Source organism: Trachypithecus francoisi, unplaced genomic scaffold (genome assembly GCF_009764315.1).
Source record: "Trachypithecus francoisi isolate TF-2019V2 unplaced genomic scaffold, Tfra_2.0 Lachesis_group2, whole genome shotgun sequence".
NCBI lineage: Eukaryota > Metazoa > Chordata > Mammalia > Primates > Cercopithecidae > Trachypithecus > Trachypithecus francoisi.
Window position 1 is genome coordinate 37,695,806 of NW_022681465.1, and position 15,707 is coordinate 37,711,512.

The 15,707-nt window shown below is 38.2% G+C and overlaps 1 pseudogene; it reads right to left on the reverse strand.

Annotated features, from left to right (window-relative positions):
- Positions 1 to 1,800: 1,800 nt before the first annotated feature.
- Positions 1,801 to 2,909, reverse strand: LOC117064870 (annotated as a pseudogene).
- Between the last annotated feature and the right edge of the window lie 12,798 nt (positions 2,910 to 15,707).

The following is a 15,707-nucleotide window of genomic DNA, read 5'->3' on the forward strand; positions in this document are numbered from 1 at the left end:
GGATATCCACTCTTGACAGCAGCTATAAAGACAATTCTAGCCTCTGCTACTGCCAGGACTTTGCTCTGGAGCAGTTCACTGGTGTAGTCTTTTCACTATTCTGGAAATAGACAATGGGTAGAACCCTTCACCCTATAGGGTGTGACTTGCTTTTCTTACCAAATATTTGTTGCTAATCAGTCTCAATCATGCAATTAGTTTGAAAACTTGTACATCAGAGTCTTCATGAATCTATCCTATTTATCTTTGCACAAAGTTCATTTAATGAATAACTTGCTTTGAATCTGTGAGTTATTATTTAGTGCTTCAGAAATCCAATGACTAATGCCGGGAGACAAGCAGATGTGCTGTATCAGCTTCAGCAGTGTCATTTTCCTTGGCTTTCCCCTGTGAAGTTCTCAAGGCCTAAACCTCTTGAGCATGCAGTCTGTTGGCTTCAGGAATGTGAGTGGGATCCAGAGAAGGGCTCATGGCTTTGGGTGGGGAGAAGAGTGCAATTTGCATCTTGTTCACTTCCTCCCTGTTTTCTATGCCCAGATGTTATCAGGGTAAAATCAGAGCTCCTACTGAGTTGTCAAGTCTTATGCATTTCTGTTTTCTATCCAGGCCTTTGGAATTAAGGAGAATTTAAAGAAATGGTGTATGGGGTGAAGGAAACAAACAAACAAGGAAATGAAAACCAGAAGGGAAAGCAGCCCAATATGGTAACAGAGCTCAGATGGAACTTGTAAAGATAGAAATCACCTCCAATGTAATTTGGGGTTAGCGCCAGCACTTGAGATAGTCAATGAGTTTCTCAATTCCAGGGCAAGCGTTCCAGTTTTAAGACTTGGGCTTCCAGAGCAGCACATATAGGAGAAAAACATACAGTTGAATGCAGCCTAAATGCGTACAAGAGATAGTTACTTAGTGATATAGTTTGGCGCTGTGTCCCCAGCCAAATCTCATCTTAAATTGTACTCCCATAATTCCCAGGTGTTGTGGGAGGAACTTGGTGGGAGATAATTAAATCTTTGGGGCAATTTCCCCCATATTGTTCTCATGGTAGTGAATAAGTCTCATGAGATCTGATGGTTTTATAAGGGGTTTCCACTTTCACTTCTCTCTCTCTGGTTCTTGCCAAAACCATGTAAGAAGTACCTTTTGCCTTCTGCCTTGATTGTGAAGCCTCCCCTGCCATTAAACCTATTTTTATTTTTCTATCTTTATTTTTTTTAAGGTGTGCACTTTTATTCACTGGTCTCAAGTCAGTGTATAGGTAAGCTCCAGCTGCCTCCACCCACTCCCAGGGAGACCAAAAACCTTCATACATCTCAAGCTGGGGGACCAAAGAGGGGGGCCATGAAGGCTGATCACTCAAAATAAAACAAAATAAAAAGGTATTAAGGTGAAGATTAAAAAATTTTTGCATTACATAGTTTACATGAAAGCAATGCTATCACCTCCCCTTTGTAGGCTCGGGAAAGTACTAGGCCATTCTCCTTAGAGAGTAGTGGGGTGGCTTTTTAGAGGGCAACAGACTTCCTGTAACAATGCATCTCACAATATTTGGGATGACTATCAAAAAAGTACAATGTACAATCAAAGTGCTCGGCCACATTGCAGAACTTTGGGGGATGTTTCCTCCAGCCGACTACTGTCACCTTCACTGTTCCAGTTTTTAAGTCCTAAGTCAAGCCAAAAAAAAAAAAGAAAACAAATAAACAAAAAAACAAATAAAGCCATGCCAATCTCATCTTGTTTTCTGCGCAATTTATGTTTTTTCAAGAAAGGGTGTAATGCAACTAAGTTATAATCCACCTAGAAGCATTTGCGGTGGATGAGGAAGGGGTTGGGCTTGTCGCATTCCTTGCTGATCCACATCTGCTGGAAGCTGGAAAGTGAGGCCAGGATGGAGTCGCTGATCAACATGGAGTACTAACTCTCCAGAGGAGCAATGACGCCAGGGCGGTGATCTCCTTCTGCACCCCCTCCTGCCACACCAGGGTACATGGTGGTGCCACCAGATAGCCCTGTGTTGGCATGCAGGTCTTTGCAGATGTCCATGTCACACTTCATGATGGAGTTGACAGTAGGATGCCACAGGATTCCATGCCCAGGAAGGAAGGGTGGAAGAGCGCCTGGGGGGTATGGAATCCTTTGCTGCTGATGGTGATGACCTGGCCATTAGGAGGTCAGGCAGCTCGTAGCTCTTTTCCAGGGAGGAGCTGGAGGCCACCGTGGCCATCTCCTGCTCGAAGTCCAGGGTGATGTAGTACAACTTCTCCTTGATGTCATGCATGATTTCCTGCTCGGCCGTAGTGGTGAAGCTGTAGCCCCTGCTCGGTGAGGATCTTCATGAGGTAGTCAGTCAGGTCCAGGCCAGCCAGGTCCAGATGCAGGATGGCATGGGGGAGGGCATACCACTCGTAGATGGGCAGTGTGGGTGGTCCCATCACCAGAGTCCATCACAATGCCAATGGTAAGGTCAGAGGCATACAGGGACAGCACCACAGGCTGGATGGCCACGTATATGGCTGGGGTGTTGCTGAAGGTCTCGAACAAGATCTGGGTCATCTTCTCATGATTGCCCTTGGGGTTCAGTGGGGCCTAGGTCAGCAGCATGGGGTGGTCCTCGGGAGCCACAGGCAGCTTGTTGTAGAAGGTGTGGTGCCAGATCTTCTCCATGTCATCCCAGTTTATGCTGTGCTGCACCGAGTACTTCAGGGTCAGGATGCCTCTCTTGCTCTGGGCCTCATGGCCCACACAGGAGTCCTTCTGACCCATGCCCACCATCATATCATGCCTTGGGGTCTGGGGCTGCCCCATGATAGAGGGGAAGATGGCCCGGGACCATCGTTGCCTGCAAAGCCAGCCTTGCACATGCCAGAGCCATTGTTGATGAGGAGCGGGGCGATATCATCATCCATGGTGAGTTAGCTGTGGGTGTGGATGCCTGGCAGAGCCGCGAGGAGGTGGCTCTGTGCTGGCAGGGTGGACGTGGTCTCGGCAGTCCATTAAACCTATTTTTCTTCCCAGTCTCAGGTATGTCTTTATCAGCAGCATCAAAATGGACTAATACACTTAGCTGAGCATGTCTAGAAAATTTTCTGATTACAGTTTTGACAAGAATATCATCTTTCTTCTCTACCAATCAGAGTGTTATGCCTGTCTCACTCCTAATGTGTTACTTTTCCATTGTTAATCCACTTAAAATAACTTTATGGTCTTGTTGAGATAGAACCTTTTTTAAAACAAAAAACGAATATTCTACGTAAATACCTATTCTTAGCTCAATTTTGCAGGAAATAAACATTTCAAGAATAGAATTAAAAAAATGTATACAATGGCAGATGTTTTATAAATCATATTTCTCTAATTTAAGAGATTTAGCAAACATACTAAATCTAATTCTCTTTTGGAAACAAAATTTATATTTCCAGACAATCTGGAAAAGCTAATTAATCAATAAGTTCCTTGGGGTTTTACTCTGTGTTTTGACAACACCAATATATTCATCATGGTGTGGGGCATGAGGAAATAGCACAATTAATACTCATAAACATGAATGTGAAAATGTATAGTTTTGTGCTGAGAAGTGTCATTTCTAATTGCAAATATGGCAGCTTTATTGACATCATCATTAACAGGATTTTTAAGCAATCTACCAGTAGTTCCAGAGATGAGATTCACTTCTACTTCTAGAACAAATGTATAAGTATGCTTTTATTAGTTACTGTTTTAATTTCAAATTTTCTATTCTATATATTTGAAATAGTCTTTAAAGTTTTCACAAACAAGCAAGAATTAGAAAAGTACCTCATCGTGCCTATTTATTGTTTAAATCTTTTACTCTTTTGTATTTTCGAATTGGACCAACAACTCTAATTATACTAAGTACTCATTGTAGTTTTTTTCTAAGCTTATCTGTCAATCTGAAATTCTCTTTTTGACACTTGGAATTTTATTATGACTTTTATATTTTAAAGGAAGATAATTATGTCTGCATGTATTTAAAACTGAGTCCTTAGATTACTGTTTCTGAAATGTGGCTGCTATCCTTTAAACTCTCTTAGTATGTTATAAGCACATGGCATTAAGAGACTTTCTCTAAAGGAGTAATGAAAACTAACTTTTTAAAAGATAATATACAATTTTCTCCAACAAATATTTTGCTTTTTTAGGTATTGCTTGTACTTAGTAAAATAATACTTTTTCTCCTGTCATTCTGTGGTGATAAGTGATTGCCAAGAGATTTCTGATATTTGGCTGAGAGTATAGATGGCCTTCTGAAAGGACCTGGAGGAGTGGGCAGAGCTGTCAATCTGAGCAAGAAGGGCTTGAAAACTTCTTCTCTGAAAATGCACCGAAGCCTAGAAGTTCTTCACTGTTTAGAAACAAAGCTTAGTAGAAGGGGTACTGGGGGCGTGAACTTGGGATTAGAGAGAAGTAGAGTAACAGACTGGTAGTTTGAAAAGTCTGTGGGAGCCTGATATCGTGGATAAAGGCATCAGGCAAAAAGTCTATATAGGAGATAGACCCAGACTCTAACTTAGATTAGAGGTTAGGACCCAATACAAGATAATAGGACTTCTATACAGAATAAGCTATGTCAAGATCTCAGTGTAGACCCCAGCAACTAGTGCTACTGCATATCCTGAGCTAACCTGATATAGTTTAGGACTATCTCAGATCATCACTGTTGCTAATGCTTTCACTCCCCACTCTCATCCTTAATATTTCACTTAGAACCTTATCTTTTCAGGTAGGCTTCCCCTAATCATTCAATTTAAAGTAGATCCCTTATAATCTCTCTCATAGGAATTTTTTATCTTTCATTATACTAATTTTGTAATATTATTAAAATTATTTTTTTCATATTAGGCTCCATCACAACAGGCATGATATCTTTTTATTCACTATAGTGTGCTCTATGCCTAGCATAGTACCTGGCACGCAAACAGCTCAATAAGCACTGTATTTGCTAAATAAACAAATGTTAAATAGGCAAATGTGCTATCTCAATAACTGGCTAGTGACTCAAGTAAACTGAATGGGGGTGGAATACACTGGACCAGGGGAAGAGCTAGGATTTCCAGGATCCCACTGATTGTCAGAAAGGACAGAGGAGGGAACTTCAAAATCAAGGTAGAAAACTTAGTTGGCTAGTTGACTCTTGAGGAACTATTGTCTTTTCCTTCAATAACTCAAGAAATAAAGCAGGAGCTAAGGGTGGCAAAGAGCTTGTGTAATAAACATACACAGCACAGCCCAGGCCAGAGGTGGTTTCCTTGGACTGAAACAAAAAAGCAAGACTAAGGGGAAAGACTAGAACTCTTTGAGTTGGGTCAGTGCCTTGAACTGGAGCCATTTTCAGTCTTGATTGGGTTAACATCTGAGCAGCAACATCTATAAAGGAAGTAAGTAAATGGTCAAGAAGATGGTAAAAAAAACTTCAAGAGTCCACCATGCTTCATTCTCATTTATGTGGAATACAGGGACCATTATCACTAGGATTTTAAAGACTGGTTATAACACTTACTTTACTTATTGCTTATTTTTATTTTCTACTTTTTTTTTTTTGCCTTTGGAACTTTAAGAAACATCTTTAAAAGTATAAATCAACAGTTGCACGTGGCGACTCACGCCTGTAATCCCAGTACTTTGGAAGGCCCAGGCAGGCAGATCACGAGGTCAGGAGATCCAGACCATCTTGGCTAACACTGTGAAAGCCCGTCTCTACTAAAAGTACAAAAAAATTAGCTGAGCGTGGTTGGGGGCACCTGTAATTCCAGCCACTTGGGAGGTTGAAGCAGGAGAATGGCATAAACCCAGGAGGCGGAGCTTGCATTGAGCCGAGGTCTTATCACGGCACTCCAGCCTGGGCGACAGAGCCAGACTCTGTCTCAAAAAAAAAAAAGAAAAAAAAAATGTATAAAGTAACTTGTGGCTTGCTTTAGACAAAGAATGCCGGAAGCAGATTGGTAAATAATATCTTTTCACTCAAAGGTGGATCTTGGTAATGCTGTGGATAGGGAAACCATTAATGGAAGATGAGTGGTGTTAGTGTTAACCTGGCCTCATTGGTAGGCTATGCATTAATTTAAAAAACTGATGCCCAGGAACTAATATCTTCAACCCAACCCTGAGATTTAAACTTGTAAGAGACCCATTCACTGAAATAAATTATTTCCTTAAAAATAATTCCAGCTGATTGGAATGCAGGATGGAAAAGATATGTATATCAACAATAATATTCTGTGAAGCTATAGCATTTTCATTTGATTGTACATTTGATATATTTTCATTCACTGTAAGTTTATGTCACACAGAATTTAGTGTTGAGATAATAAAAAACAATTTACTGATAGCTATATTAAACTCAGTAATCTTACTTCTCTTGCCTAAATGATTTATTTCTGAATCATTTTTGATAGCTTAAAAGAATCTTGTGTTTCATGACATATTTTTAGAGTTTGTGGAATAAAAGTTTTATATTTTTCACAATGCTATTTGGCTTTTTTATATATTGAACTTACCTTCTTTTCAGATTCACACAGAGCATAATCCTATCTCAAGGAAATTGCAGAATGCCATTGCCTTCGGCAGCTTTTTGTCTTAGTCATCCATTTGAGCTGAACAGCCAAGTGGTCCCTATTTATACTCTGGTTGCTCAACTATCATCCCATTGTCTCCTTTGCTGGAAGACGTGGAAGTTATATTTATGACACTGCAGTGACTAAGTTCTACTAGTTTTCTTCCTGCTCACTTGCTCCTCAACTGTTTTTAAATTTATGTTTTTAATTGACAGATAAAATTGTATTTATTATGTACAACATGATGTTTTGAAATGTGTATATGTGTGTAGTGGAACAGTTAAATCTAGCTAATTAACAAATACATTACCTCACAGAGTTTTCATTTCTGTGGTGAGAGCACTTAATATCCACTCGCTTTGTACTTTTTAAGAATACAAAATATCATCATATATTAATGATATATATGACTGTAGTCACCATGCTCTAAAATAGATCTCTTGAGCTTATTTCTTCTATCTAACTGGGTATATATCCAAAGGGAATAAAATCAGTATGTCAAAGAGATGTCTGCACTCCAATGTTTACTATGGTAGTACCCATAATAGCCAAGATATTGAATCAATGTAATTGTTCAACAATGTATGAATGAATAAAGAAAGCGTGGTGTGTGTGTGTGTGTGTGTGTGTATACACAATGGAATATATTGTGTATATATATTATATATATATATACACACACACACACACACACACAATGGAATACTATTCAGTCAAAAAAAAAAGAAGAAAATTCTGCTACTTGTGACAACATGGATGAACTTGGAGGACATATATTAAGTGAAATAAGCCAGTCACAGAAAGACAAATGCCACATGATTTCACCTACACATGGATTCTAAAAATGTTTAACTCATATATGTAGAGAATAGGATGGTTATTACCAGAGGCTGATATGGTTAGCAGAGAAGGAGAAAGTGGGATATATTGGTCCCCAACTCTTTTTTTTATTCTTTTTGACCTTCTCAGTAACAGCCAGGAGTGTAATAATAAAATATTATATGGGTGACCTGTATGATCTGGGAAGAAAGGCTCCTAGTACACTGATGCCACACTGAAAAAGACAATGTGAGATGAAGCAAGTAATCCCATTTAGCCTCATGGCTTCCAGCGGTTCAGGATATCTGGTGAATTGTTATACTATCTTCTAGACTCAGTATTTAGAGTCAGCCTGTGTCATGTTTCTGAGTCATCAAGGATAATTGCTTTTTTGAATGTGCAATTCCCCACTGTCTGACACATGAAGACGGTAACCTACTGTTTTAAACTTTCAAATAATGTTTTGAAATTATTTGCTAATAAGCCATTTTTGAATACTGAACATTATGGATAAAGGAATAAGTAATATTTTCTCTTTTTTTGTGTGAATCGCCTCTACTTAAGAAAAACTTATAATCCTAGAAAATTAAAATTCAAAGTGCCAGACTGATCTTTAAAAGAATTCAGAGCAGAAGGAAATGACTGTAGGTGAGATTTCCAGAACTGAATTATTAACCAAATGGGCTCCACATCATTACTGCTTGCTGAGTAATGGGCATACTTTTGGCCATGCTGTAATGAAAATGCTGGGCAAGTAGTAACACAGGCAAGGCAAATGCTTTTCATTTTATGAATACTAGGAATTACATTAGGGTAACATGGCTCATGTGTTATTTCAGCAAATAACACATTTGAAGAAAATATCTTCTAAAATTCCACAATTCTCATAATTTTATAATATAAAACATTAGAATATTAGAATGTTTGAGCTAAAAAGAAACTAGTAATCATCTAGTATAACTCCTACATTTTTAAGTAAAAAGTATCCATTCAGGTTGCATGACTGGCTTCAAGTTCCTTAACCAGTTTGGAACAGAGTGAGGTCTTGAACCAAAGCCTTCTAACATCCAGTCAAATGTTCTTTTGTGTTTAAATTAGTAATTTTTTCAGCCCCAAAACTTCTTGAACTGAGAAGCAACTTTAAGAAAGTCTCAGGATACAAAATCTATGTGCAAAAGTCACAGACATTCCTTTACACCAACAATAGGCAGGCAGAGGGTCAAATCATGAATGAACTCCCATTTACAATCGCTACAAAGAGAATAAAATACCAAAGTATACAGTTAACAAGGGATATGAGGAACTTCTTCAAGGAGAACTACCAACTATGCTCAAGGAAATAAGAAGATCCCAAACAAATGGAAAATCATTCCATCCTCATGAATAGGAAGAATCAATATCGTGAAAATGGCCATTCTGCCCAAAGTAATTTATAGATTCAATGTTACTCCCATCAAACTGCCATTGACATTCTTCACAGAATTAGAAAAAATGATTTTAAATTTCATATGGAATCAAACAAGATCCCACATAGCCAAGACAATCCTAAGCAAAAAGAATAAAAGAATAAAGCTAGAGGCATGATGCTACCTGACTTCAAGCTATAATACAAGGCTACAGTAACCAAAACAGCATGGTACTGGTACCAAAACAGATATATAGACCAATGGAACAGAACAGAGACCTCAGAAAGAACACCACACATCTACAACCATCTGATCTTTGACGAACCTGATGAAAACAAGCAATGGGGAAAGGATCTCCTATTTGTAAATGGTGCTGGGAAAACTGGCTAGCCATATGAAGAAAACTAAAACTGGACCCCTTCCTTATACTTTATATAAAAATTAACTCGAGATGGATCAAAGACTTAAATGTAAAACTCCAAACCATAAAAACCTTAGAAGAAAACCTAGGCAATACCATTCAGGTCATAGGCATGGGTAAAGATTTTGTGACTAAAACACCAAAAGCAATTGCAACAAAAGCCAAAATTGACAAATAGGATCTAATTAAAGAGCTTCTGCATAGCAAAAGCAACTATTGTCAGAGTGAACAGGCAACCTACAGAATGGGAGAAAATTTTTGCTCTTTACCCATCTGACAAAGGACTAATTTCCAGAATTTACAAGGAATTTAAAAATATTTACAAGAAAAAGACAACCCCAATATAAAGTTGGTGAAGGATATGAACAGACACTTCTCAAAAGAAGACATTTATGTGGTCAACAAACACATAAAAAACAGCTCAACATCGCTGATTATCAGAGAAATACAAATCAAAACTACAATGAGATACCATCTCATGTCAATCAGACTGGTGATTATTAACAAGTCGGGAAACAATAGATGTTGGAGATGCTGTGGAACACTTTTACATTATTGATGGGACTGTAAATTAGTTCAACCATTGTGGAAGACAGTACGGCAATTCCTCAAGGATCTAGAACCAGAAGGGCCATTTGACCCAGCAATCCCATTACTGGCTTTATACCCAAAAGACTATAAATCATTCTACTATAAAGGCACATGCGCACATATGTTTACTGCAGCACTATTTACAATAGCAAAGACATGGAACCAACCAATATGCCCATCAATAATAGACTGTATAAAGAAAATGTGGTACATATGCACCATGGAGTACTATCCAGCCATGAAATGGAATGAGATCATGTCCTTTGCAGGGACATGGATGAAGCTGGAAGCCATTATCTTCAGCAAAATAACACGGGAACAGAAAACCAAACACCGTCTGTCCTCTTGAATAAGTGGGAGTTGAACATTGCGAACACATGGACACAGAGAGGGAAACAACACACACCAGGGCCTGTTGGTGGTAGGGGTTGACGGGAGGAAACATAGAGGATGATTCAATAAGTGCAGCCAACCACCATGGCACACGTATATCTATGTAACAAACCTGCACATTCTACACATGTATCTCGTTTTTCTTTTCTTTTTTTTTTTAGAAGAAATAAAGAGGGAAAAGAAAAAGATTTTTTTTTCAGCTTTTCCTCTGGCAGGAAGAAGATAGTTACCCTGCAAAGTACTCCTGATTTATCACCATGTTTTCTGTACCATATCTGCAATGTAAAGTTTGGAAGGTATGGGGCAGGGGTTGGAAGCTGTGAGCATTAGTATAATGAAGAAATGCCAGAAATGAAAGGGGCTAATGGCGAGAGCCACTCTGATGCTTGGGATAAGAGCATAGGCTTTTGGAGAGAGAATCTGTCTATGTTTAGTGACACAGGTTAATCTAATACTTTCTCAGTTATCACAAGGAATTATCTGAGATAACTGCCCAACTGAAAAGGGAGTGTTTATGGCTCATAGGCACTTCTCTGAGTAAAATAAGGTTTATTAGGCAAGACTATGTGTGTAGCTTCTACATATGTAATTGCCTTATGGATTCATCTAAATAATCATACATGTCTTTGTTTTTCTGTTGGTACTATGTTGGTAAAGTATCTTCAGGGGTGTTGAGTATAAAAGTAAAAATGACATAACTAAGTACTAGCACTATCTGTACCTTATTGTACTTCTAATTTTCTTTTGCCCAATGATGTTTTCCCTATACAGTATGCAGTATGTTCTTTGTCTTATCTCTCTCCTTTCAAAGTTTCCATCAGAATACTGGCTGATCTCTTCAAATTCTTAGCTCAGATGCAGTAGAGTATGCAGTACATGAGAAGCTGATAGCCCAAAATGATTGGTTTGAGCAATATATACAAAATACATCCTCTTATGCCCCTAGATGCCTTCTGTATTATAGGGGGAAAAAAGGATATAAGCAATATAAACTGTAATCTTGAGGTCAGAAATTGGTTTCTAAAAGAGACAAATCCTTTTGGACCCTGAAGTGACAGTTTGCACAAAATTTCATTTGTAGAAAATACAGTTCATCCAAGGCTGGCAGTAAATAAGAGAAACAATGCATCTAGCATTTGAAAAATATGATTTATTTGGGCTGTAATCTAATATGTATTTAGATCAACTATAAGAAAGATTTCCTGCATAAAGACATCCCTTAGGATCACAGGATATGAAAAAGCATACAATGAAGTTTACCCAGTTGAAATGTCTGAGTTGGTTAAATGATTTAATGTAAAGAATTACGAGGAAATGTGTGATAATATTGTTAATTTAAACAGCTAACTTATATGGTCCGTCTTTCTTTTCTCTCCCTTCCTTCCTTCCTTCCTTCCTTCCTTCCTCCCTCCCTCCCTCCTCCCTCCCTCCCTCCCTCCCTCCCTCTCTCTTCTTCTTCTTTCTTCTTCTTCTTCCTTCTTGCTTCTTCTTCTTCCTCTTCTTCTTTCTTCTTCTTCTCCTTCTCCTCCTCCTCCTCCTCTTGTTCTTCCTCTTCTTCTTCTCCTCTTCCTTCTTCTTTTTCCTCCCTCCCTACCTCCTTCCCTCCCTGCCTCTCTCTCTTTCTTCTCTCTGTCTCTCTCATTCTTCTTTTTTTTTTCCAAAGTTTCTTCAAACTGGAATCTCTGACCTCAATTGCTTGTCTCTATCTTAGAGTCCCATGTTTGGAAGGCAGTACTAGATTGTGATAACAAATTCCTGCCCCACTCTCATTTTTTAAATGTTTCTGTTTTTTATTCCCAAATGTAAGGAGAACATCAGATGAGACTATTCTATTTAAATGTGAGGATTTCAAAGAGATTTTATTTTATTTATTTTTAAACTAGGCTTATAGAGTTATGCTTTACATACAACAAATATGATCACTTTTTTAAAGGATACAGTTGATGAGCTTTGACAAATATATATAGTTGTGTGACCTTTATCATAATTAAGATATGAAATATTTTTATCACAATAATAAGTTCCCTTATGGCCATATGCAATCAATTTCCCATCCCTAGTCACAGCTTCTGGCAACCACTCATCTGTATTTTCGTTTCTATGCCCATGTCTTTTACAAAATGTTGTGGACTTATACAAATAAAAAGCTTCTGCTCTCAAAAGACACCATTAACAATATGAAAAGATAAGCCATAGGTTGGGAGAAGATATTTGCAAAACATATCTTTGATAAATTATTCATATTTAAAATATATAAAGTACTCTTACAACTCATTAATAGAAATACAAATCAATTAAAAGTTAAAACAATGTTTAAATAGAAACTTCAGAAAAGAAAATACATGAGTGACCAATAGACACAGAAATTAGTCATCAGGGAAATTCAAATTTTAAAATATGAGTTATCACTACACACCCACTGGAATGGCTAAAATGAAAAAAGGCTAGTAATAAAAAGTGTTGATGAGCATATGAAGCAACTTGAACTTTCATACATTGCTGGTAGGAATATAAAGAGCAATATAAATCTGTCTGTTTGACTCATTGTGTTTATGTGTTTTTAATCTAAAAAAAAAATCAAGTACATGACCATGGAAATATATAGAGGTAAAAGTTTTTTAAAAACATATTTAGAGTCGGGAGGCTGAGGCAGGAGAATGGCGTGAACCCGGGAGGCGGAGCTTGCAGTGAGCTGAGATCCGGCCACTGCACTCCAGCCCAGGTGACAGACCGAGACTCCGTCTCAAAAAAAAAAAAAAAAAAAAAAAACATATTTAGAGTCAGCCATGGGAACAGTTTTAGGATAAGAGGCCCTCTGAGAACTGAAAGATTGATTGTAAAATAGACTATTCCTCTAACTTTCTCAGTGGTAAATGTAAAACAATTCCAGTGCTCCAAAGCAAATTTCACTGAATCTGTGAAAATATCTTTACATCTATACACAGAAGATTTTTTGCTGTGAATATGACTGTGAGGATGCCAAAGAAATCAAGCAAGTTGTTTTCAGTTTAGTTTCCAATTCTCTTTGGGATGCAAATTCATAATTCAATAGATCAATAGTATTGAACAAAGTAATATCTGTTTCTCTTGTTTTCAGATGACTGTAACAGAATATGAGAGAAGCCATTCCTATGTCTATACTCCATTTGTATTAGTCGGTTCTCACACTGCTATAAAGGTGTACCTAAGACAAGGTAATTTATAAAGGAAAGAGGTTTAATTGACTCACAGTTTTGCCTTGCTGAGAAGGCCTCAGGCAACTTACAATCATGGTGGAAGGAGAGAGAGAGGCAAAGGCATGTCTTACATGGTGGCAGATGAGACAGAGCAAATTAGCAAAGGGGGACAAGCCCTTATAAAACCATCAGATCATTTGAGAACTCACTCACTATCACAAGAACAGCACAGGGGAAACTGCTCCCATGATCCAATCATCCCCATGTTTTGAGGGCAGGACTTTCAACACTTGGGGATTATAGGGATTACAATTTGAGATGAGATTTAGGTGGGGACACAAAGACAAACCATATCATCATTTCAGCCTCATTTCTTTTCCTGCCTAAAGATCTATAGAAATATTGACTCCTTTCTGTCTCTACCTCCATTAGTTAATGGCCTGCTTTCTAATAGTAAAGAAGGTGAAGAAAAGATTGACATTAGAAATACAGAAGACAATGGGGCACAGTGGCCCATGTCTGTAATCCCAGCACTTGTGGCTCATGCCTGTAAACCCAGTGCTTTGGGAGACCAAGGTGGGCAGATCACTTGAGCACAGGAACTTAAGACCAGCCTGAGCAACAAGGTGAAACCCCTACAAAAAATATGAAAACTTGCCAGGTGTGGTGGCAGGTGCCTGTGGTCTCATCTACTCAAAGACAGAGGGTGGAAGGATGATTTGAGCCTGGGAAGCTGAGGCTGCAATCAGCCATTGATCACACCACTGCATTCAGCCTGGGCAAGATTGAGATCCTGTCAAAAAAAAATACTGAAGGCAAGACAAAGATACAAAGATGGGCAATTGGGATGATAGCTCTCAATTTTCACTTGTAGTCATTTTCCATTCTTGTTAGGTTGGAAAAGAGAACAGGACACACTTGTTATTGTATCTTTGCTTTCTTTTTGTAATATTTTCCATCTTTTTCTTCAGTGAAATATCAATGACATTTTTATATCTATAGCACTAATATGGTTTGGCTGTGTCACCACCCAAATCTTTTTTTGAATTGCAGCTCCCATAATCCCCAAGTGTCATGGTAGGGACCTGGAAGAAGGTAATTGAATCATGGGGGTAGATTTTCCCATGATGTTCTTGTGATAGTGAATAAGTCTCACAAGATCTGATGGTTTTATGAAGAGCAGGTCCCCTGCACATGCTGTCTTGCCTGTTGTCATGTAAGATGTGCCTTTGCTTCACCTTCACCTTCTGCCATGATAGTGAGGCCTCCCCAGCCATATGGAGCTATGAGTCCATTAAACCTCTTTTTTGTAATAAATTACCCAGTCTCCGAGATTTCTTTATAGATGCATGAAAATTGAGTAATACGGGTAGATTGCAAAACACTTTCTCCCATTCTGTAGGTTGCCTCTTCATTCTGATGATTAGTTTCTTTTGCTGTGCAGAAGCACTTTAGTTTAATTAGATCCCATTTGTCAATTTTGGCTTTTGTTGCAATTGCTTTTGGTGTTTTAGAAATGAAGTATTTTCCCATGCCTATGTCCTGAATGGTATTGCCTAGGTTTTCTTCTAGGATTTTTATGGTTTTGGGTTTTACATTTAAGTCTTTAATCCATCTTGAGTTGATTTTTGTATAATGTGTAAGGAAGGGGTCTAGTTGCAGTTTCCTGCTTATGGCTACCAGTTTTCCAAGCACTATTTATGAAATAGGGAATCCTTTCCCCGTTGTTTGTTTCTGTCAGGTTCGTCAAAGATCAGATGGCTGTAGATGTGTGGTGTCATTTCTGAGGCCTTGGATCTGTTCCATTGGTCTATATACCTGTTTTGGTACCGGTACAATGCTGTTTTGGTTACTGTAGACTTGTAGTATAGTTTGAAGTCAGGTAGCATGATGCTTCCAGCTTTGTTCTTTTTGCTGAGGGTTGTCTTGGCTATATGGACTCTTTTTTGGTTCTATATGAAGTTTAAAGCAGTTTTTTCTAATTCTGTGAAGAAAATCAATGGTAGCTTGATAGGAATAGTCTAGTATCTAGAATCTACAAGAAACTTAAAAAAATTTATGAGAAAAAACAACCCCATCAAAACGTGGGCAAAAGATATGAACAGACACTTCTCAAAAAAGACATTTATGTGAACAACAAACATATGAGAAAAAGCTCATCATAACTGGTCATTAGAGAAATACAAACAAAAACCACAATGAGATCTCACTCCAGTTAGAATGGCAATCATTAAAAAGTCAGGAAACAGATGCTGGCAAGGATGTGGAGAAAAAGAAACGCTTTTACACTGTTGGTGGGAGTGTAAATTAGTTCAACCATTGTGGA